Below are 25,019 nucleotides of genomic sequence, written 5' to 3' on the forward strand. Positions count from 1 at the left end.
TTATTTCTTCCTCCTCCTCTTCCTAGACCTCCAGCTGCCGGTATTCATGCTATACACGCTCCAGCCTCTGCAGCCAGAAACGGGCCACTCTCATCTGCCTGGTGGGTAAGTATCGCTCTATTCAAACAAATGTATTACACTACTGGGTGGCACATTAGCAGTTCCCTAGGGCCATTGGAATATCTTTGATGTTAATATGAATAGGAGAGTCACAAGGCCAATGTTTTGTTTTACACACACATGTTGCCAAAGATTAAAAAAAACTCTGACTGTGTAGCAGAAAAGTATTAACAGGCAGCGAATAACATAATAGGATTAAAAAAAACATGATGCAATAATTATTTTCTTCTAAAGGCTTTTCAAGTAACTATAAACAGAGTCAGACACTTTGAGTTGAAACATAAATGACTTCTCATCTATGGGTATGGCATTATGCACTATATGGAGTACAAGGTGTGTGGTGCTAAAATAATGAAGCCATACTCATTACTAGCCAGAGCCTCTGCTAGTTTGCTACTCTCTGCAGCTGTAGTTGACAATTATCTATTTTTAATTCCAATGGCCCTGCTCTTTGCCAAATGCATTTCTCTTTCTACCATGTCTCCAAATAGGCAGATGAATAATAAATAAGATACTATGTCAGTCACACACCTCATGTACGAAATGTGGATATTAATATATTATCATGTCTGCTGTAAGTAAACGTTGAGGAAAATTAATCTAATGGACTACACTACTGGTTAAGCAACAAACTATATAGATTTTATTGCGCACATTTGTCACTGTGTATCCCATATGCAAAGCTTCACATCAAATCATGCACTCACTCCCACTTTATTTCCAACAAACTCATTTGATGGGCAGTTACCAGGGAAGGGAAATTTGATTTTCTCTACTGCAGGGAGTAGGGTAGAGGGATTAGACAGGTAGGGTAGAGCTTTTTTATCTATATTAGAGGGGCCACAACACTGATTATCAATTATTCATCTTTGGCTTATTCAGTGACAGTTCAATCCAAAAGGGAAAGATCTGAACAAGTTTAAATGAAATCTGTTATGGGAAACAAGGATGTATGTTCTGAAATCACTTCACAAGGGTATCGCATAATTAAATGTGGCACATGCCAAAAATGTATTTTCCAATTTGGTAGGCTGGGACGGAAGAACTTAGGAAAAAATGAAGAAGTAAATTACTAAGAGGTGACTGAGTGAGTGAAGGAACAGCACACCTTGTGTGTTCAGTTTCCAATGCATTTAAAACATTATAAATGCCACATTAACTTAAGCAGATACACATCACACAGCCAACACTGCAGTCACAAATTGATTGCCCCATACTGCACTTTGGTAATTGTTGGTACAAATGCCATGGGCGGGGAAGGGGGATGATGAGTAATAGGCATGATAGATCTGGCTCACTTAACAAATACAGTGAGTCAAAGAAGTAGAACAAAGATAGAAATAAACAAGCAAACCCCACTTAGAAGAACCATAGCTTTGAATGATAGTGATAGCCCTACATAAACCAAGTAAGCAGAGTAGGTGAGCAGCAGCACACTCCTCATTAGAAGAAAAGCTGTCTTGCTTATTCATCCAAACAATTCAAATATTAATTGATCCTTCCATTCTAATTCACCTATAGCCCCCATGATTAAGTTTTACTTTCTCCCATCCAGTTTTTCACCAAGATTCTCAATTTGTTATACACCCATTCAATACATAGCAACCCTTTCTTGAAACCATCCTTTCGCCCATCCACCACGCACCCTGTCACCCACGCACCCTTTCACTCATATACCATTTACTTTCCTTTAAGTTGCCTTCTGTTCTTTCATGTCTCCCTCAAGCTAACTAAGCTCATTATGTGAGATGTTGCTGCATTGCAGATAGAAGAGGCCATAATAATAACTCAACCACTGCTGTGGCTTGAAATGCTGGGGGGGGGGGGTCACCTCACGGTAATTTTTGATGAAGGCAAGTGACGAAATGGCAATGGCTAGTGAGCATAGTAATTGCAAGAAATTATGTGACTTGGCAGTGCCTATCCCTGCTGCCGCCTCTCCCCCTCCATCTGACCCATCAGCATCTCCTCCTGCAGCAGCACTGGAGCCGGCATCACCGATGTTCTGTGTGGCTGGAATAAAACATTACACATAATTTAGATACCAGATATGCAACCCCAAATACAACAACAATGCAGCACTACAGCTCAGTTAGCATGTCAGTATCTTCCAAATATCGCAATGGGCATTTTATTGGTTGGTTCATAAATTTAGTCAAGCCCGGCATAGAATAAGGCAAAAATAACAGTTGATGGACAGAATGAAGAACAATGCCATACATTCACCCCAGTACAGAGATCTAGGCCTAAATCCATCGTTTTTTTGCACTCCAAACCACCCCAGTCCAGGGGAACAGTCCAGCCTGAACTGCCAAGCCATGTCTTTCCTGGACCGGAATCAAGCATCCTAGGGCCATTTTCTGGCAGTTCAGGCTGGACTGTTCCCATGAGGCACAGGGTCAAGGCTGAATTGCATATGGCATGCCTGAACTGGGCTGGTATGGAGTGCAAAAAAACGATGGATTTAGGCCCAGATCTCTGTACTAGGGTGAATGTATGACATTGTTCTGCATTCTGTCCATCAACTGTTGTTTTTGCATTTGTCACCCAGAGTGGGATGGGTAGGCTCAGACGTAATGATGATGATGATGTCTTGTAAAGCGCATGAATCACCCCACATGGGGTATCTCCTTGCTGTAGACCGCTGGGGAACCCGTCCTGCCTTTCCTTGTGAGATCGTCCCTACTGGGTATCTACAAGGTAAAACCAGGCATCCCCGGCGTATGTGGGGGGCCGTTGTGGAGATGAGGCAAGCTAATGCCCAGAGTTGCCGAGTGTGATCCCTGGTTAGAGTAGGCACCGAGGCGAGAATTATCGAGTCCGCTGACCCTGGTCCACGACCCTGCCGCGTTGGGATTTGAACCCTGGTCCCGAGCCGTACTCTGCTTCCGGGTCTGCCGCCTCTAACCAGTGAGCCACACCACTCCACTAACGTGAGCATGAGACATGAGTCTCATGCTCTCCACACCACTGGAGTCAAGCTATCCTGGCTGAAGATGGCTGATAGCCAGAAACCGGTCCTAGGATGCTTGATTCCAGTCCAGGAAAGACATGGCTTGGCTGTTCGGGCTGGACTGTTCCCATGAGGCACAGGGTCAAGGCTGATTTGCATATGGCCATATCTGAACCGGGGTGGTGTGGAGTGCAAAAAAACGATGGATTTAGGCCCAGATCTCTGTACTGGGGTGAATGTATGACATTGTTCTGCACTCTGTCCATCAACTGTTGTTTAGGCATGGAATAATGGTCAATGAAAGACATATGGTGTTGGATGGCAAATGTAATGGGAGTGGGACCTCACACTTTTTTCCCAGTCTTGCTCCACTGTCATGGGAAACTGCTGGTATACTGAATCTATGAATAAATGGGCCTGCAGCACACTACATTGGGGGGATGGGATCTATGATGACCATGGCCACTGTCTGTGAACTGAGCTGTGTTAGAGCTAGGCATATGCAGGAAATGGAAAACCTTCTGAAAAAATTGTTATTTTTATTTAAAATACTTGCCTACTATCTGAATCTTCACGAATCACAATAGATAGCACCAACATTCTAATAGACCAATACTCCAAGATTTTACAGTTCTACCTTATGAAGTCCATAACAATTTTAAAAGGACTTACTGGGTTCAGCAGAGCACTCAGCAACGGCACTGGTGGTCGGCGCCGGCTGACCAGCTTGTCCCAGACCCCTGCATCGTCCCTCTTCTTGCCCTTGCTGATGAAAGAAATTAGGAAGATGAATAAATATAGATTAGTGATTCTCCTAATAATCTCCACAAAATGTTTTATGAAAAGCAAATGCAGCCACTAAAACAGATCACCTATACAACTACTAGTTTCGACTCTAGTCTTTCGACTGTTGTTAAATCACTATTACAAAGCTCCTTAACAAAAACTACATTTGGAACTAAAGTATTGCCGTGAATGATCTTTGATTCTACCTATCTTCTCTTGATGAGCCAACTCAGTCTCCCTTTTTTGAAGTCCATAGATGCATACTTCACATCATCACTGTGAATTCAACTAAATACCCTGGAACTGTACAAGCTACATAAACAAAGTCACAGAGAGAATGCGCTACTCGGTGATTCACTATAGTGACAGAAGAAACAGTCTTCAATGGCTTGCTAATTAATCAGCCAAAGTGAGTGCCTAATGAAAGCAATTACGATTCAGAAAAGGGGGTGGTGATGAACAGAGTGTCTGAATTAAGCAGACCACTCTTACCCAGTCCAAAGATCAGGGCTTGATCCATCACCGTTATTTAGCTCACTGCACCATCCCAGCTCAGACCCTGGCTATATGCAAATCAGTCTGTCCCTGGCCCAATGCATCATGGGAACAGAGCAGACTAAACTACCAAGCCAATTCTTCACCAGAAAGCAGACAAGCTACCGGGGACCGGTTTCTGGCATTTCAGCCGTCGTCGGCCCGGCTTGCTTGAATCCTGATGGTGCAGTGAGCAAGGGACTCATGTCTGAGTATACCCTGCCACACCTATAGTGGCCAAAAACGATTCAGAAAAGGGGGTGGTGATGAACAGAGTGTCTGAATTAAGCAGACCACTCTTACCCAGTCCAAAGATCAGGGCTTGATCCATCACCGTTATTTAGCTCACTGCACCATCCCAGCTCAGAACCTGGCTATATGCAAATCAGTCTGTCCCTGGCACAGTGCATCATGGGAACAGGGCAGACTAAACTACCAAGCCAATTCTTCACCAGAAAGGAGACAAGCTACCGGGGACCGGTTTCTGGCATTTCAGCCGTCGTCGGCCCGGCTTGCTTGAATCCTGATGGTGCAGTGAGCAAGGGACTCATGTCTGAGTATACCCTGCCAAACCTATAGTGGCCAAAAACGATTCAGAAAAGGGGGTGGTGATGAACAGAGTGTCTGAATTAAGCAGACCACTCTTACCCAGTCCAAAGATCAGGGCTTGATCCATCACCGTTATTTAGCTCACTGCACCATCCCAGCTCAGAACCTGGCTATATGCAAATCAGTCTGTCCCTGGCCCAGTGCATCATGGGAACAGGGCAGACTAAACTACAAAGCAAATGCAGCCACTAAAACAGATCACCTATACAACTACTAGTTTCGACTCTAGTCTTTCGACTGTTGTTAAATCACTATTACAAAGCTCCTTAACAAAAACTACATTTGGAACTAAAGTATTGCCGTGAATGATCTTTGATTCTACCTATTCCCATGTCTCTTCTCTTGATGAGCCAACTCAGTCTCCCTTTTTTGAAGTCCATAGATGCATACTTCACATCATCACTGTGAATTCAACTAAATACCCTGGAACTGTACAAGCTACATAAACAAAGTCACAGAGATAATGCGCTACTCGGTGATTCACTATAGTGACAGAAGAAACAGTCTGCAATGGCTTCCTAATTAATCAGCCAAAGTGAGTGCCTAATGAAAGCAATTAGGTAGTGGCATCTGCCTAGCAGAAACTAGAATATGGAGCACACAATAATATACCAGCGTAAACTTTACTAAACATAACTTACCTCGGAGTGTGAGCAGCATGCTATTCGGATTTATTTTTTTAGCATTGTAGAACACAAACACAACAAATAATTAATGCTCACCGAGCCCTGGAATCTCGACGCCTAGCAGGGCAAACAGGTCCTGTTCCTGGTTCAGAATGTCTACCCAGCGGTGTGTCATCTGCTGGGCGGTGTGCTGAACCTGGCTATTGCGCTGCATGCACCAGAGTACCATCCCCCAGCATTGCCAATGCTCCCTCATGAAGTAGCCACTAGCAGGCCTGCTGCCTCCTCTTCAAAGATCGCTCGGGGTTGCACAGCGGGGCAGCAGCGTCCCCTGCATGGAAGTCGCCCCTCTGCCATGGCGCTGGGTGGTGAAATATTAACTAAGAAGGAAAATGAAGGAAAAGTAAAGAAGAAAAAATAAGGAAAGAAAGGGAAATAAATCAAAAAGTCAAAAACCACTAAACAATTCACACAAAAACATTAAATACACAAACACAAAGACACACACTAATATAAAATTTAAAATTGGGGGTAGAAAAGTAATAAAGCATAAGGATTACAAAGATTAAGTAGAGATAAAAATGTAGGCCCAGCACCATAACAGAGAGCAGAAAAACAAGATGAGTGTTCTCTTGCGGACACTGTGGTGCTGTTTGGGCGTGATTTATAACACAAGCACACTTAATGACCACATAGTGCTGTCCATGCACCATTTTGGAGCACAAGGATACACTCTGTATTCCCAATGCAAAGCGAACGGGTGCACCGACAAACTCAGCCCGAAAGTGAACCCTGCATAGTGCGGCAGAGTTTTTTTATGACTGGAGAATTCCACATAGAAGGACTCCGTGAACTCCACCCACCCCTAGTATTCTTAGCAGGGTGCCTTAACCGGAGTAAGGACAAGAATTCACAAGCAACCATAATTACTCTGGAATTGCAATTTTGTTTACAGTGTACGTACTTACGCTTGAGTAAAGCTTAAGCTGTAGACCTCCTTTAGTGTGTCAATAATCAATGCTTGCTTACCTCCTATCTGTAAAGCATTTGACTGCCAGACTACACATTCCAACACCAGGAGTTAGGAGTCCACCTGTTAAGGTATGGGACAAGGTCTTTGCCAGAGCAATGTAACACTTGTGTAGAACATCATCTCACCATCCGCTTTTGCCATTTGCCTGCTGTTCCCTTCCACAACCCTTCCCACCCATTAGGCCACTCAAAAATTCTGTGCTTTAAAAGTAATCAGATCTGGTGGTCCCTGAGGGAGGGCCTTTATGAGCTTCATGTTTATCCCTAAGACATGGAGGAACCTGCCATGATGCCTCCTATATCAGAGGGTTTTTCGTGAAATGTTACTTGTTGCAAATAACTTGCTTTGGGAATGGTAACTCAGTTAAGTCTGAATTCTATTGGTGCTTTACATTTCAGGAACCTGATAGAATTTTAGAATCTGAACTGTCATTTTAGGGCATATTTACATGTTAGGAATTAGGACTGCTTTGAATTTGCCCATTTTTTAGGGCAGTGTAACACCCCAAACACCCCCCAGAAGTCACGCCCCTGTGGGGCCCTGGTTATTAGTTGATAAAATATGTCTGACAGGAAGTAGTGTGTACATGCACACCTCATGTGCTCCTGCTGGTGTATCTCTTCAACCAGTGAAGATCCCTTTAGTCTGAGTGCACAACTCACTCTTTTCCTCAGTGTATAGGAGCTGCTTCTCTGCCACGTAACAACATCTCCACTTGCTCATTTTAGTTGCTAATATTTGGGAGCCACCCACACATACACAGACACATAGTAGCGATGGACCACTGAAATATATATAAAAATATCCTCTTCACAGTCTAATGAGTTCAGTTCAGATTGTTCTCTGCCTATGGATGGCTTTGCTTGGCCTCAACATCTTAAAGTGCCGAAGGATCTGCATTTCAGCTGGATATTTATCTTAACTAATCTATGCCAAAATCCATCTCAATAGAAAACATAAAACATATTACCGCGACGAGGCTGCCAGAAAGAAGACTTTGAGACCATCCAAGGAGATTCAATCTCCTCACACTTTTCCATATAGTAATTCATCTTTGAAATGGACAGCAGTAGTAAGTATTCATAACACACTTACTTATTTGCAGCTGCTTTTTCTTACAACCTGATTCTCCTTTCCTGTTAACTGTCAATTCAAATATGGGGAAAACTGGATTTGCCTCACAAAAATGTTCCCAAACTGGCTGTCAGAATTATCTGAATGTAAGACAGATGCTGAGTTTTGGGACTGTACTTTTCATGTCAAAAATAGATTAAGCATTGGTAAAGCCATTACGTTTCAGCAGTGAAACCTATTGGCTTTACCAATTTTTGGGGGGTTAAATCTCAGCCGCAAAAGTGTGTGAGTGTGTGGCAACAAAGAAGACCTCTGTGGAGGCACATGCACTTTTTGGCAGCCTTCTTAGAATGCAGTTGTAATTTGTTTTTTAAATTGCCATTTAAAGGTGGCGACTGCGGATGCCTGTTCAACCATGGGGGCCATCTTTGAATGCATTTGAAATATTTTTATAATCCAGTTCATAATCTGTGAGAAACTTCTTTGAATGGGTTTGTTAAAGTAATACCAACAAATTCCTGGGTATCTGCTGAACATGCATGCACCTGTGCAGTCATGGACAGCCATCTTGAAATGGTTAAAAACATTTTAATATGGACACTCACCCATATCCAATGGTGCCAAAAATGAAAACAAAATAAAATACAAAATTAAGTGAAGTGAGAAAGTGGAGAGGAAGAGGGATCCAAGTGGGGAGGTGTGAGGAAGCAGCAGAGACGTGAGGGTACGTGAGGAATATTGAATAAGAAAACAATTGGTATGGGCAGGGTCATGGGAAGCAGTGGACCAGCTCAGAAAAGGAAAGAATCAATATGGAGAGTGAAGGCAGCAGAGGAAGGTGAAATGGGAGCAGAAAGCAAGAAAACTCATGTACTCACATGGAGTGCTTAAAGTAAAACACTAAAGCAGTTTATTGAATTAACATCAGTAGTGGATGCAAGTCAACCAATCAGAACTGTTTGAAACAAAAATGGTTATGGGAAGGACAATTGCATGAATAAAGAGCAAAACCATCCAATCATGATCAAGAGCTGCATCAAAATCTATGCGCTGTATACTGGAAACAATAGGTCAAACCACCACACAGATAAACTGTATGTAGCAAAGATCTAGAAAGGAATTCTCCTAAGGATTTATTTTATCTAGCAATCATTATTTGGAAATAATTACAGGCATCATGTTTAACCTTTTTGGTGTAGAAAATGCCCTGAAATGGTAGAATGCTATATTTAGAGGTATGTATCAGCCATTTCTCCCACAATAGCTAATGATTTTTCTTTTCCTGAATCTCTGCTCTACCTGGAACGCCAACTGTGCTGGCAATGTTGCCCCCGTAAAGCCCTCCAAATCCAAGAGATCACCACTCATGCTAGATGGTACACCATGGAACTGAAAACCTCAAAGCGCAACTGCAATTGACTGGAAAGGAAGTGGCGCACCAGCAAATACCCCACAGACCAAGCCTCCTTCAAGCCAGCCCTGAACCTCTACCATCATTTCTTGAGACAAAAAAAATGAGTGCTCCAGCCAACCCCATAGAAGCCAGCTTCAACCACAGCAAAGAGCTCTTCAATAAAATCAGAGAATTCTCCAACCCCTCTCCCACTCAAAATAGCATCACCCCTTCCCAGGAATTCTGTGACACCCTGGCTGACTTATTGCATGACAAGATATCCGCCATCTACAACCCCAGCCTACCGGCCTTTACACCCTCATCGCTCCCACAGACATAAGCCACAACCAGCTTCTCACCACCTGGGACCAGCTCCCCAGAGAAAACACCACAGCCATCATGAATTTCATCCACTCAGGATCACCCTTGGACCCATGTCCACACTACATTTTCAACCTCAGACGCATGAAGATCAGCAGAGAGCTGACCTACATTCTCAATGTATCCATCACCACAGCCACCTTCCCCAAACAATGGAAGCTCACAGAGGTCAAACTCCTACTCCAAAAAAAGTCCACTGACTCCAATGAGCTCAAGAAATACTGTCCCCATCTCCCTGCTCCCGTTTAACCCTTAAGTCCTCAAGAAGGCCACCAACTCACCGAACACCTGGAGCAAAACAGCTTGCTGGACTCTTCCCAATCCAGATTCAGCATAAACCACAGCACCCAAACACCCTGATTACCACCACTGATGATATCGGAAACCTCCTCAACTGGGGAGAAATAGCAATCCTGATCCTCCTCGACCTCTCAGCAGCATTCAATACCGTATACCACCACACCCTCATCGAGGCTTCATCATATGGGTATCCAAGGTAACACCCTCAATAGGATCGCCTTCTTTTTCACCGAAAGAAACCGCTTACCTCCTTTAGCCTCGGAACCCAAGAGCATCATCTGCTGTGTACCTCAAGGTTCATCCCTCAACCTCACACTTTTCAACACCTACAATTACCCCTCTGGCCAACATCGTAACAACCCATGGACTGAACATCATACCCTCCGCAGGTGACACCCAGCTCATCTTCCTGCTATCTGAAGACCCCTCCAGCAATAGAGCCAACTTTCACAGATGCATGAGGAGCCTCACCAACTGGATGAGAAACAACTACCTGAAACACTGACAAAACTGAGGTGCTGAACTTCATGAGCAACACCTATCAATGGAATGACAATTGACTGACCCACATCGACAGGCCATGCCAGCAACCTTAGAATCTTCCTTAACAGCAAGCTCACCATGAAAAGCCAGATTATCACAGTCTCGTCCGCTTTCTTCCTCTGTCTTCGCATGCTCCAGAAAATCTTCAAATGGCCCCATATCAAAATCTGATGAACAGTCACCCAAGCCCTTGCCAACAGCCAACTAGATTACAGCAACAGACACTACGTCGGAACCACCAATCACCTCTTGAAGAGACTGCAGGCCTTTCAAAACATAGCAGCCAGACTCATCCTTGACTTCCCCAAATGGACCCACACAACCCCCCACCTCAAGAGGATTCACTGGCAGGCCATATAGAATAGATTCCGATTCAAGATGTGGATCCACACCTACAAATCCTTCCACGATCAAAGACCAGAATACATCAAACAATGCGTGAACTTCCTCCTACTCACCAGACACCTGCACTTCACCTTCCTCACACTGGCTCACACCCCTACTTCTGTTGTAGCACCCCACCTCGTGGCCAAGGAATGGAACAGCCTCCCCCTTCACCTCCAGACCTCACCCTCTCTCTCAGAGTTCATAAATGGACTCAGGTGCTGGCTGTTCAACTGTGCAAACTCAAGGTGATGATGGATGGAGCGCTGAAACTTTTCAGACAATCACCCCCAGTCAGAGATCTGGGTTAAATCCATCATCGTTCGTTAGCTCACTTCGCCATCCCAGTTCAGACACAGCTATATGCAGATCAGTCTCGACCCTGTGCCTCATGGGAACAGTCCAGATGGAACTGCCAAGCCATATCTTCCCTGGACTGGAAACAAGCATTCTGGGACCGATTTTGGGGTTAAACCACTCATCAGCTAGGCTAACTTGAATCCAGTGGCAAAGTGAGCGAGGGACCCACGCCTGGGTATGCCCTGCCAACTAAGGGCAAACAAAGCAAACATAAGGTGATGATGGACGGAGTGCTGGAACTTTCTGGGTTGAATCCATCATCGTTCTTTACCTGATTTGCATATAGCTGTGTCTGAACTGAAATCAGTCTTGACCCTGTGCCTCATGGGAACAGTCCAGCCCACACTGCCAAGCCATGCCTTCTCTTGACCGGAAACAACCATCCTGGGACGGGTTTCGGAGTAACACCCCTCATGAGCCAGGCTAGCTTGAATCCAGTGGCAAAGTGAGCAAGGGACCCACATCTGGGCATACCCTTCCAACTTTGTGCGAACAAAGCAAACACAAGGTGACGATGGATGAAGCGCAGAAACTTTTAGGGCACTCACCCCCAGTCACAGATTTGGGTTGAATCCATCATTGTTCTTTAGCTCACTATGCCACCCCAGTTCAACTGAGCCACCCTCAGCAGCAGCCGTCAAGTCCTGGACACTCTTGCAGGTTGTTAGCCACACTATACAAGTCCTGTTGATCGATTGATTGGTGCATTACAGGAACTTTCTGATGAGAAAAACTTGGAAGCAGTTCCCCCAATGCTATGGGTGGCAAGACAAAATTCCAACATATATATGACTTTTTTTTCTTTTACAGAGTTTTATAAATTGCGAACTTGACCCGAATCGGGTATCAGAGCGCTTTACATAGCAGCAATTGCATTACATGAGGACCATTATTTTTTTTTGTTAGGCACAGCAAGATTATGTGATTTTCCCAGAATCACAGGATGTTCAGCGTCATTGCTAAGACTCAAAAACAGTTCCCCAGATTCGAGATCGACCACCCTAGCCATTAGGCCAACTCCTCCCCCCGATTCTGCATAATGCTCTAGGGCTAAGAGTTGTGTTTAGACTTAGGTGAATTTGTTTGTGCAGTGTAAGGTTGCCTACATCCTGATATCTGGAGTTTGCATGATCCCATTAATTTTAATTTATCTGCACTTATGCTTTTTCTTGTAATTTTTGTCAAGGAGAAACTTATTCGATCAGAAAATTTCTCACTGACATTTCAAAATTGTATGTGTGCTATAGCTGGATGTGCTGCTATGGCCACTTTCACTGCAAGACTTTAGAAACTCTAAGGAAAATACATTGATCACGTAGTTGCATGGATTGTGTACATGTATCTTGCTTACAGTTTTCACCAGAGGCCTGCACAAGTGTGTTTTGCTTAAAACACATTTCTTTATGAGGAAAAAGAACGTCTATATCAATTGGAAATAGTGCAACTTTACCCATCTCTAGTTGCCTCTAAGCCAAGGTTTTCCGAAGCTGGTCCTGGAGGGCCGGATCCATGCCAGTTTGCCAAGATAACTATATTTATCTAAATGAGGAAATGCTAAAAAATCTGGCATGGATCTGGCCCTCCAATTGACTTTGGAGAACCCTGCTGTAAGCATTAGGAGACTAGTCACATATTTTTGTTCAACACTTGCATTGCAGTAATGCTGGCCGCGGACAGAAGGACAGATGCTGGTAATATTAGAGGGTCACTTTTTATTGAGTGGCCACTCTGAAGCCATTCCCATTTGCTAACAAGCCTGCCAGGCAGGTGTACCCAATCTTGCTCAACCATCTGGAATACCACCATACTTCATACTTCCTCATCTGTTCCTGACAATATTCATGCTCTCTTTCATTTGACATTAACAGATTTTAAAATCTGAAAATATTAATATTTTGAAGGACAATGAAGACTTTTTCCAGTATTTGAATGCAAGTTTTAGACTATATGAATGGTATTTGTTGACATTCTCCTGTTCATGATGAATGGATCTGTGCCAAAATGTATGAACAGATCCCAAAAGAGATAGAATTCAGGAACTTGTTAAGCGCCTATCTGAATCGAGGTGCACAAGATTCAATATCCTTTTATTATTTGCAAAACTAAAAGAATTTAATATTCATGTATTTAACACGCATTTCTATGCATTTATTCCAAAAATAGACTATCTCGTTGCGTTTATTATACATTAAAACATGTGATTATGCTTTAAAATAACTTTAATATTGGTGAAACTGCATAGAGGATATAAATTTAAGCTCTATTGCTCATCACCAGTTAACACCTCAGTACATAAGCAAAACAAAAGTAGAACCTGATATTCGCAGACAGGTTTTATGGAAACAAGGCATTTTTATAGACAGGTTGTGACTCTAATGAGCCTTATCCCAGCTTCTGGCTGTGGATAATCTTTTTAATGTTGACTGGCTCAGAGCCAATCAAAATGCAGCATTTTGGCATTTTATAACGGTCTGATGTACACTGTACATTTTATAGTGAAACATCAGGGGAACCAGACTTCCACTTTAGGCACCACACTATTCCAAAATAACTGTAAACCAACACTTAGTACTGTACTTGAAAACAGTATTGAAAAATAAACTTGCATAGAGAGAAAATGGTAAATCCTTCAAGCTGTATCACAAAGCATTTTTGACTAGCGCTGTTTCATCTTCTTGGTGGTGAATTAAGGTAGTGCTTGCTCCACACACGTTTTATCACCTTGTCATGAAATCAGGTTTTTGTTAGCGGTAATGTCTCGCAAGAACGTTTGTGTATCTTTGTTGTGTGGTATTTTGTTATGTTAACAATGTGTTCCGTTGTTTCTAGTGCTGCTGCGTTTTTTGTTGTGTTATTATTTTAATCTGAGTTTGCAGTGTTGTACTCTGGTTGTTGTGTTGCATTCTGTTGTGACTGTTGTGATGTGCCCTGCTATATTTTATTTTGTTAAGTTGCTTTGTATAGGTTATTGTTTTATGTACCGTTGTTTACTTTAGATATGTCAACACATGCTGCTGTATTTCCAGTCAAAGGCAGGACATGCCTTGAAAGTTCCTATGGCAAGCAACCATTTACCACTGTCTGTGTTTTTAGAATAACAATCAATCAGACCTAAACTGTGGCAGAGGGTCTAAACGTAGCATTCACTGAGCTTGTTTTATGTGATATGACCCCTATATCTTGAGTGAACAAAGAAAGAACTGCACTCAAGGTTTCAGAAACCCTGGAAAATATATGAATGAAGTTGCCACACACCTTAAAAAATGTTCTTGAATTTCAGCCTTAATTTAACAATGCTGAAGCATCGATAATCACTAGACATGACTGCTCTGACTTAATACCCATGATTCACCAATACATATATGACCTCTAATAAGTTTATAATTATTTCCTGGAAACACTGAGCATAAAGTACGTGCGTTTTCAGTGAAAAAGACTGCACGTTGTTGCCCTGGAGACCAAGAGAGTGAATGTGCGCCTCGATAAATTCTCTAAGAAGAAAATGTAATTCTCAGTTGGACTAGGAGTGGTGAGTGATGGAGGTTGAGCAGTGACAGCAGGGCAGGACTTTGAGATAAGTGGTCAGTACACATTATAGACCAGGTGTAGCTGTGTTTCATGTCAATGCAGGATCATCAGACAGGTGACGTCTGAAGCTAACTGCTATAGAAATGCAAATACGGCACTGCGTAATGCAACAGGGAATGCATATCTTTAGATACATCGATATCTTCAGTCATTGGCGCTATGAAGCAAACAGTGATAGATGATTTGGGATCCATAAAGCAGAAGTAGATGAGAACTCAATTGTTTAAATATAATCAAATGCCCAATCGTCCAACATTTTGCTGAAAATAATTCTAGTTTCACAGCAAAGTATAAATGACAGCATTTAAGCACTAGAGTGTTTCAAGAGTGCTTTATTCATGCTGGTACACGATCTACACTTTCCACTTAAGAGAACTGAGCCTCTGGAAACAAACATATGTTTTTTTAAAATTAACATTTAGTGTGAAGATCAATATTACAAAACAACTTCTCGTTATAAGACCACACCTCTTCCCTACTAAACTGGTAGGTGTGAACTAACAATGTGACAACAAAGTCTGAAGGGCAGATATACAAGCCACATGCACCACCAGTACGTCACTTTTTGTGACGTACTGGTGGCATATCTTAACTGCTACATCTTTGCAAAGAAAGGAAACGCCACCCTGCATGACTTTTCCTGCCCTTGTAAATATGTCCCCTTTACACGCAGCACTTTGCGTGGAAAGGGCATTCCATGGGTGTTGCTTTGGGTGTTCCCATGCAACATCCATGGAAGGCGATACATTTCTAGATTTACGAGAAATCGTAAATCTGGAAATGCGTCAATATGCAAGGCGCAACAAGGAGAAATGTTTTCATTTCTCCTCGTGTTTTCCTCTTTCAATGCATTAAAAGAGGAAAATGCCTGTAGTGATTGCTTTTGTGCAGGAGGGTGCACCCTCATACACAAAAACAATCTCTCCATGATGCAGGCATCCTTGCACCATGGTGCAAGGATGCCTGCGCCGGCACATGGCAGCTGTTTGTGCGCCAGCGCAGGGAGAGCACAGGAATGCGACATATCATTGTAAATATGTTGCATTCCTAAGCTCTGAAAGCATTTTTTCGTAAATCTGCCCCTGTGTTCTGGGCTGCTACTCCACAGTGATAGAATTCAGGGGCAGATTTACTAAGATATGGCTCAGCACAGAGCAGCAACTGAAGTTGCTGGACTGTGTTGCATCAAACAGAAATGGCAGATATGTATCATATCTACTAAGTTATGGCACTGTTTCTCTCTCACCCTGTACTGGTCACACCTTTGGCTGCCAGCCGCCATGCACACACCCTTGTACAGTAATCCAAGGATGTTTTCATGGTGTCTTGCATATGTTTTATTTATTTATTTATTTATGGGTTTGTAACGCGCCGGAATCACACCCGAAGGTGTATCTCCGCGCAGTGCTGTCGGAGGGTGCAAGGAGAGGTGAGCGCTAGTACTGAAACAGCGTGGTCTTAAGACTTTGCTGAAGATTGAGTGGCTGGTACACTGTCTAAGGGAAAGGGGAAGGTTGTTCCACAGTCGTAGGCCCATCACAGAGAGGGCACGTCCTCCCTGTCTGGTCTTGCTGATTCGGGGAACCTGCAGTAACAGCTGGTTACTAGAGCGCAGGTTTCGTGAGGGGCGATGATGGACAAATTTGTCAGCTAAGTAGGATGGCCCTAGATTATGCAGACTTTTGTGCACCACGCAGCAGGTCTTAAATTCCACCCGTTTCCGGATGGGCAACCAGTGGAGCAGCTTGAGAAGGGGCCGGGATGGAGTTCTGGGTGGGGCATTTGTCACCAGGCGTGCTGCGGTGTTCTGTACTACTTGGAGTTTGTTTAAAACGCCCTCATTGGCCGCTAGGAGAAGACCATTACAGTAGTCCAAGCGACTCAACACGAGAGCCTGAACCAAGGTCTTCCTCGAGCTGTCGGGGAGGAGAGGGAACACCTTCCGAAGGAGGCTGATGACATGAAAACAAGACCCCACCGTGATGTTAACGTGATGTACAAGTGTGAGGTCTTGGTCAAGGCGGACCCCCAGATTTTTCACCACCTGTTTAGGGGAGGGGGCCTCTCCCAGGCTGGTAGGCCACCAGTCAGGGGCCCACAGGATTTTAGCTTCCCCGAACAACATGACTTCTGACTTTCCCACATTACACTGGAGAAAGTTGTTGGCCATCCAACTGGCGACCGCCGTCATGCCACTCGAGAAGGCTTGCCTTACCACAGGGGTGAAGGTTTTAAAGGTAAACAACAACTGAGTGTCATCGGCGTATGATATGGGTACAAACCCGTAAGACCTCATAATACTGGCCAGAGAGGCAGCATAAACATTGAACAGCGTAGGGCTGAGACAGGAGCCCTGCGGGACTCCTCTAGTGATTTTGGAAGGAGTGGAACTGAAAGTGCCCATGTTCACCTGCTGGATACGGTCTGTGAGGAAGCTGGTGAACCACGCCAGGGCAGATTTTTCCAAGCCAATCTCCTCTAGTCTTCTTAGAAGAATGGCATGTGACATGGTGTCGAATGCTGCGGACAAGTCCAACAGCACCAACACCACAGACAAACCCCTGTCCAGAGACATACGTATAGTATCCGTGACCGAAAGGAGAGCAGTCTCGGTACTATACTTTGGCCTGAACCCTGATTGAGAATGGTCCAGGCATCCGGCCTGCTCAATGAAACTGGAGAAATGAAAGTTGACATGTTTCTCCATCAGTTTGCCGACAAACGGCAAAAGGGAGATGGGCCTCAAGTTGGACATATCAGACCAAGGGACGGAGGTGTTTTTCCTAATGGGCTTGACAAGGGCATTTTTCCACTCCAGTGGAACTAAACCTTCAGATAACGAGCGGTTAATCAGGGTCTGAATAGTAGGACTAAGAGTGTCTCCTATGAGATGCATCACTCGGGCAGGAACGAGGTCCGCCGGGCAACCCGATTTAATGGTGCCAATCAGTGAATTAACATCGTCCAAACTGATCTCAGGAATGCTGGACAGTTTAGTGGGGCCAGATTCAACAGTCTTGTGCTGAGGGCTTAGAAAGGAATCACTAGTATCGACCAAAATACTAGATTGGGCAATTTTTTGGTAGATAGAGTCGATCTTATTCGAGAGGAACCCAGCAGTGTCATCACACAGTTGTTGGGACACAGTCTCTGGACTTTTACAAGCTACAGGCTTAGTGAAGGTTCGGAGAACCTGATAAAGTATTTTCGGGTCATTGCCTGGCTCAGACAGTTGAGAAATAATATGGTTTTTACGAGCAGCTCTGATATTTCTGTGATAAGATCTCATGGCAGAGTGGGGCCGAAATTTATCTGCTACAGTATGGGAGTTTCTCCAGGTCTTCTCCAACTTCCTGCATACTTTCTTTTCTGCACGCAGTAGATCAAAATATCATAATTCCTGCCGGCGGTTAGACAGCTGATTACAGACTCTTAAAGGGGCGATAAGATTAACTGCAGTATTCAGGGCTGCATTGTATTTGGAAAGGGCCATATCCGGGGTATCCGAGGTGGAAATGTCCGGGGGAACAAAGATGTCTCTAAAGGCCTCCATGGACACCTTGTGCCACTGCCTGTGCCATAGAGAGAGAGGGGCAGGTTGGGGGCGATCTTCTGTCAGAATGGGAAGGGAGAAACCTATCACGAAGTGGTCAGTCCACTCCACCTGTATAGGAGGATGACAGGTCAACATGTGTGAGTTCGACAAAATTAAGTTAAGAGTGTGACCAGCGTGATGTGTGGGGCCCTCATTGCACTGTTTGAAGCCCAAAGTTGCTAGATCTGCCATTAAGGTTTGGGCTTCTACGTTGTCCACCAGTTCACTATGGATAAAGTCTCCAAGGAGTAGGAAGTTTGTTCCCATGCTAATATGGGGAGCCAGCGTCTCCATAAGGACTGTAGAGGCGTCTGTGCAAGGGCCCGGGGGATGATACACCAATGCCCCCTTCCAACTGGTCTCCAAATAAGAGCTGATTTTGAAGACCAGGATTTCAATATCACTGGTACTGCATTGGTCCAGGATTGTGACAGTGGAGGTATCCTTATAAAAATTAGCTACCCCCCCGCCGGTCTTGACAGGACGGTCCAGTCTAATTATTTTATATCCCAGAGGGGTCCCCAGAGTAATCGCTGGGACCAAGTGGGGTTTGAGCCAGGTCTCAGTACAGAAACAGTAGTCAGGGAGGGCAGAATGGATCAGGTCCCGAACCTCTGAGTAGTGTTTCGGCAGAGATCTTACATTGCAGAGGATACTGTTACCTATAAGGGACCTGGTTCTATGGCTCTCTGGTAATGCCCTGTCCAGTTTGTGTTTACTAGGGTAAGACTGGAATTTGCAATTTTTGCACGAGAACGGGCCTTCAGGAAGTGGCCATGAATCCTGTACACAACCTATGTGGAGTGTAGGCCGCATATTACATAGTTCGTAAGGGGTGTACCTTGTTCTCTCTGCTAAGTTACGGTTTAGCGCAGCTGATGTAGGGGCCATGGCCCCAGGCCCCGTTCGGTCACAGACGGGCACAGACGGGCTCCTCTCTGGCTCGTCTCAGTCGCGTCTAAAGGCGCTCCCCTGCTCGCAACCGCTGCGCGCTCGGGCGACGAGAGGGCTTAAATGCCCTGCCTGCTGCAGAACTAGAGCGCTAACCGCGCGAGAGGCTGGGGTGGGGTGACTGGCTCTTTCTGTCCCGCCCTCCGCTCAACGGCACTGGTTGCCGAGTCGGACCGGGGCGGGGCAGGGAAAGAATCGAGCACAGCCCCTCTAATGCAGAAAGCCCCAATGTGTCCCCGGTGCTCCAGGAAGCTCTTTACCAAAATGGTGAAAGCAAAATAGAAAATAATGAGCAATTACGATTTAAAAGATTAAAATGGCACAGCACACAGGTATCAGGCAGAATAGTAGCGCAGAGCGCTCTCAGAACTCACGGAGCACGATGTATCAAGCGGGTCGGGGAGACTCTGCCACCGTCCTCCCTACCGCAAGTGCCCGCTGCTCCTCGCTGCCTTAAATGTCCTGCCTGCAGCAGAACTATAGCGCTAACCACGCGAGAGGCTGGGGTGGGGTGACTGGCTCTTCCTGTCCCGCCCTCCGCTCAACGGCACTGGTTGTCGAGCCGGACCGGGGCGGGGCAGGGAAAGAATCGAGCACAGCCCCTCTAAGTGCAGAAAGCCCCAAAGTGTCCCCGGTGCTCCAGGAAGCTCTTTACCAAAACGGTGAAAGCAAAATAAAAAATAATGAGCAATTACGATTTAAAAGATTAAAATGGCACAGCACACAGGTATCAGGCAGAATAGTAGCGCAGAGCGCTCTCAGCACTCACGGAGCACGATGTATCAAGCGGGTCGGGGAGACTGCACCCGTCCTCCCTACCGCAAGTGTCCGCTGCTCCTCGCTGCCTTAAATGCCCTGCCTGCTGCAGAACTATAGCGCTAACCGCGCACTACTATGCTTAGGCATACTTTAATACTTTTCCAAGTTTGTATGTGGTCGGTACAGATTTCACAAATAAAAAGTTGGAAAGGTTTGAGGAAAATAAAACCTTTCTCCAACATTATTCCTGTCTCGAAGAACTGTCATTTGTTGGCACAAATCCATGGCTACCAATTTTAATGGAAAGGGGTTTACATCAAAACCAATGGGTGGTTGCCTCATAGGAGCACCCATTTGCCACTCGTGGACTGCCCCCATGACGCAAACTAGAGAAAAAGTAGCAGAAAGTGCTACTTTGTGTTATTTGAGGCTACTTTTCAGCTCAAATCAAGGTTTGTACTGGAAAGGAAATCTTTATTCATCCTTTGCAATGGTTGAGGTCACTTTTGGTGACAGTGCACTAACACAAAGGCTCAGATCTGGCCCTCGAATTATGTAGAAAGAAAAATGCCAACAAGATTATAGGGACACTAATGTACCAGCCTAAGAAATGGAAAAGGAATACGAGAATATTACATTTCAATATCAAGTGACTTAGAGGTTTCAGGAACAGATCTATAGAATACTGTTTCACAGTCAGGCCTTCAAAGCTGAACAGGTTTACCTGGAAGGGATGCTCAGCTTTCCTTCAGCGCGGAGGCTGGAGAAGTTGTTATCTGTACTCAAAAGAAGAGTATGTGGCATGTGCCACAATTAAACAATGGTGTACTCAAAATAAATGAATAATATCAATCCCCCAACCAAATAAGTTAAGAAAAAAAGAGAACGTTTAATGATATGAAAATACAAAACACAATACATTAAAGTGATATTAAGAAAGCAGTGAAGGATAAATGTAGGCTTATTACTTGTGCAAGTAAAAGAGAACTAATGCCTCCTTTTCTAGCGGTGTAGATCTGGGGCACCAAAACCCCCTTATGCATATGGGAGTATTAGTGCTTCCAAGCGAATTCTAGATTGCTTCCCTGCCCATACCAGGGTATTCATGGGGGACTGTACCATTTTGAGAAAATGATGCGGGTAGAACAATGGTAATGTTAATAAACAGATATAAAAAACAGGATAGAACAGTCATTTTTCATGATTGTTCTCTTGTCTGCCAGTGATAAGGGTAATCTGATCCATCTGGCAATCTGTTCCTCCAGTTTTGAGACTGCTCTTCCATAATTTTACAGGATAACCAGCCCCGGTTCTCTATGCAACCAGACTTCTAGATATGTAAAAGGATCAACACACCAGTCCAGGAGAAATTATAGCATGGATGGCTATGTATACGGTGTCATGGGTATTATGACGGATTTTGACCAATTAATACTTAATCCCGCTTATCTTTCAAATCAAATATATTTTCTAATTGAAGGTACTAGGTGGTCAGTAGGGTTGCGGACATACACCATGTTGTCCACATATAATGACATGCTGACAGGTCTCAGTAGGAAACACAGTGTCGAATCTGTATGCCTCTGTCGTATTACACATGCTAAGGGCTTCAGGGTGAGTCTAAATACCAGTGGAGAAAGTGGGATTCTCTGCCTCGTACCCCTTTGTAGAGTCAGCAACTCTGGTATGTTACCATTAACCCAGACTCTGGCAACCAGATTGGTATATAGCCATCATATCCACCCTACAACAGGCTTGGCCATGCCCATCCATTGTAATACTCTAAACATGAATAGCCGTTCAATGGAATTGAAAGCTTAAGGGGCTTCCAATACCACTGCCTTTGCTTCCATATTGGGTTCAGGCTGGTGGAATGGGGCGAAAACAGCACAGGTGGGTATAAAGCCCGACTTATTTGGCAGCACCATGTTTGTTAGCAATGGTCGGATTCTGGAGGGTAGAAATGTTGGCAGAATTTTTGCATCAATATGAATCAAAGAAAGTGATCTATAGGACTCACAGTGCTCCGTCTGTTTGTCAGGTTTGAGTAGCACAATGATTTGGGCTTCGCAAATGGGGGAGGGGTTGCATTTTTTTCTTATATGCCTAAGCATAAACCTCCTGCAGGTGCGGTGCTAGCAGGTCTCTGAACTCTTTGTAGTTTTCACCTTTTAAGATGAATGTGCCCAGTGCCTTCCCATTTGGGAGTAATACATTTATATTGCTTCCTTAACTCCCTCCACTCTGATGGGTTGCTCTAAATATTCCTGCTGTCCTAGTGACAGCTACACTAGGCCAACATCCTCAAAGTATTCAACGATCTCTCCCTTTGATGCCATTCTTCTGGTGGGAGAGAACAGCGTGCAAAAAATCAGCAAACACTTTTTACAACGTTTGCTGTGTTATAGCAATCTTTACCCCCAGTGTCTACAATTTTGACAATATGGGTTGGTTGGTGCTCATGGAGTCCTACGTTTATTGGCCTGATTGCATCCCAGGCTACCTCCTTCTCCATGCGCTTGTGCATAAGGCGGCACAATAGATACTGGACTTCTTGCTCCATCATATCATTCTATGCCATCACTTACTCTCAACCAGTAGCAAGAATCTCTGGGCAAGGTGCAACCTCGCATTTTCTTTCCAACCCTTGTAATTCATGTTCTATCATTTGTAGTTGTTGGCGTGTATCCCTGAGGACACCAGCTTGTTTGACAATGCAGACCCCTGTATGGTAACTTTAAACACCGCCCATAGTGTGTTTTCCACTTCCCACATTTTTGTCAAAATATTCTGTGATTGCTGTTCTCACTCCCAGTCGGCACGCCTGGGAGCCCATTAATATGGCGGGTGGATCACCACCGCCCGCATGGCGGTGGCGATCTGCCTAACATATTCCCCCGCCCGCATGCAAATTTCCCACCGCCACATTACCATGGCCGGGGGGACCTCGACGGATGGAAAGACCATCCCCCGGTTCACGTCCGGTCGATGAGTCGACTCGGCGTAAAATCTGTTAATATGGTGGTGATGTCTGGTAGACACCGCCATCCATATTAGAATACATGCAGAGACATGCCTTTACCCCCACGGAAAGGCATGCGGTTTTTAACATTGGGGGCCTGTAGCGGGCCCCCAGGGATTCTGGGGGTTGGGGGTGCACATGGGGGGTACCATAGGTACCCCCTGCATTTAGCAGTACAACGTGGCAGGCACCGTGCAGTGCCTGTCACGCTGTACTGTCAAATGCACAACTTGCATTTTGGCATTGCGGCGGGCGGTCCTTTCAGCACAGCCTGCCGCAATGTTAGAAATGGGGGATGCGCCCACAAGTGTGGTGAGCACATCCAAATGGGATGTGCAGGACCACCGTATGCATTGCGGGCGGTCCCATTTCCCGGGGGTATGGCGGGCAGACAAAGTCCACCCGCCATGCTAATGACCCCCTTGGTCTAGTAATACTGAGGCCAGAAACCCTAAGTGAACTGCACAGGTTTGTGCATAGGCATTGACCACACCTATTTCACTGAGGCGTACTCTGATCATGTTTTAGGTAGGTGGTACACCTCTACAGCCCATGCACTAACCTCCCTGGTGGCCAGCCATTAGTCCAACCAAGACCATGAGCCATGTACCGAGGACGTGGATGTTCCTTTCGGCCCAGTGGGATTGCCTGGTCTTCATGAATCTAAAAGGCCACTCTTCTCCATGACCTCACAAAGTACCTTCGCCTGCTGTCTGCCATGCCATTCAGCCTTACCCGACCCGCTCAAGCCCCGGAACTAGGCATGTATTAATATTCCCCCCACACACACAAGATGGCAGTTTGTTGCATTGAGTGTAGGCTATTCAAACCTGTGTGTAAAATTCAGGGTCACCATTGTGCCACATAAATTGCCCTGCACTCTGATACATCGGCCCTTTTAACCATATTAAAAGGACATGTCTGCATGCAGTGCCTTGCTCTTGACATTAAGATAGCAGCTAGAAGGGAGTACTAATGTTAGATTTTAGTTGCTTTCACAGAGTGTACCAATCTGTGTGCACAGTGCCTCATTCTTTAAGGTCATGAGGGTGCGCTTGTCACTTTAACATTCACTTTTTGCAACCGAATTCCAGCAGTTTCAAGAAAACCTAAGCAATCTCGCTGAGCAGTTACACACCCTTAACTGGGCTCAACATGCTAATCTATAAATTGTAATTGCTGTGGACAGATCTCAGAAAATACGCTGTATAGCGAGTTATTTGCAGACTAAGCTATATCCTATGGCTATTTTCTACTCCCAGAAGACATTCCGATTTGCTCCAAATAATGATAACATCACAACAGGGCAGGCAGTCTTAGAAGACATCTCTGCACCAGGCACAACCAGAGGCATGTGACACTGTAAATGAGTTTAGCTCAAACATCCTGCAGTCAATGAACTGCTTCCTCAGGCATTCACCCTGCGGAGTGGTGCACGTTAAATAATAGACATGTCCAACATGTAAATTCAAGACACTGACCCGCTGTCCTTGCTGAGTGCCTTAGGGGCTTATGAGCTTCAGGGAACGCTTCAGCACCGACATAAGAACTGCCTTGTATGGACAGTTGGATGACGGTTGTGATGAAAAATGGCAGGCAGTAACAAGCGTGGCTAGTGACTCATTTCTCTCTTGAGTCTTAAGGGTAAGCTTCATCCCTTGTTTGGTGTAAAAAGCACCACTGGATACAAATATATCTGAGGTTCTCAGTTTTCCGGTTTCACTTAGTTTTACAGATAAATACAGAAAAAAAAGATGTATTCCCCTGCCTATATGTATATATATATTTTTAAATGAAGAACAATAGAGATTCATTATTTTGCATTGCTTCTCAAAGCTGCCGGTCATCACTTCTAAGCCAATAGCTCAGATTGGCAGGTTAATGAGTTTAAGAAAAGGGAAGGCATTTGCTAAGGACGTATAGAAACAGCTGCAAATATGCACATCTGTGTGTACTATACTCTCATGTTTACATATGAGTGCACTGATGTATCATACACGGGGACTTA

Source organism: Lissotriton vulgaris, chromosome 8 (assembly GCF_964263255.1).
Source record: "Lissotriton vulgaris chromosome 8, aLisVul1.2, whole genome shotgun sequence".
Classification (NCBI taxonomy): Eukaryota; Metazoa; Chordata; class Amphibia; order Caudata; family Salamandridae; genus Lissotriton; species Lissotriton vulgaris.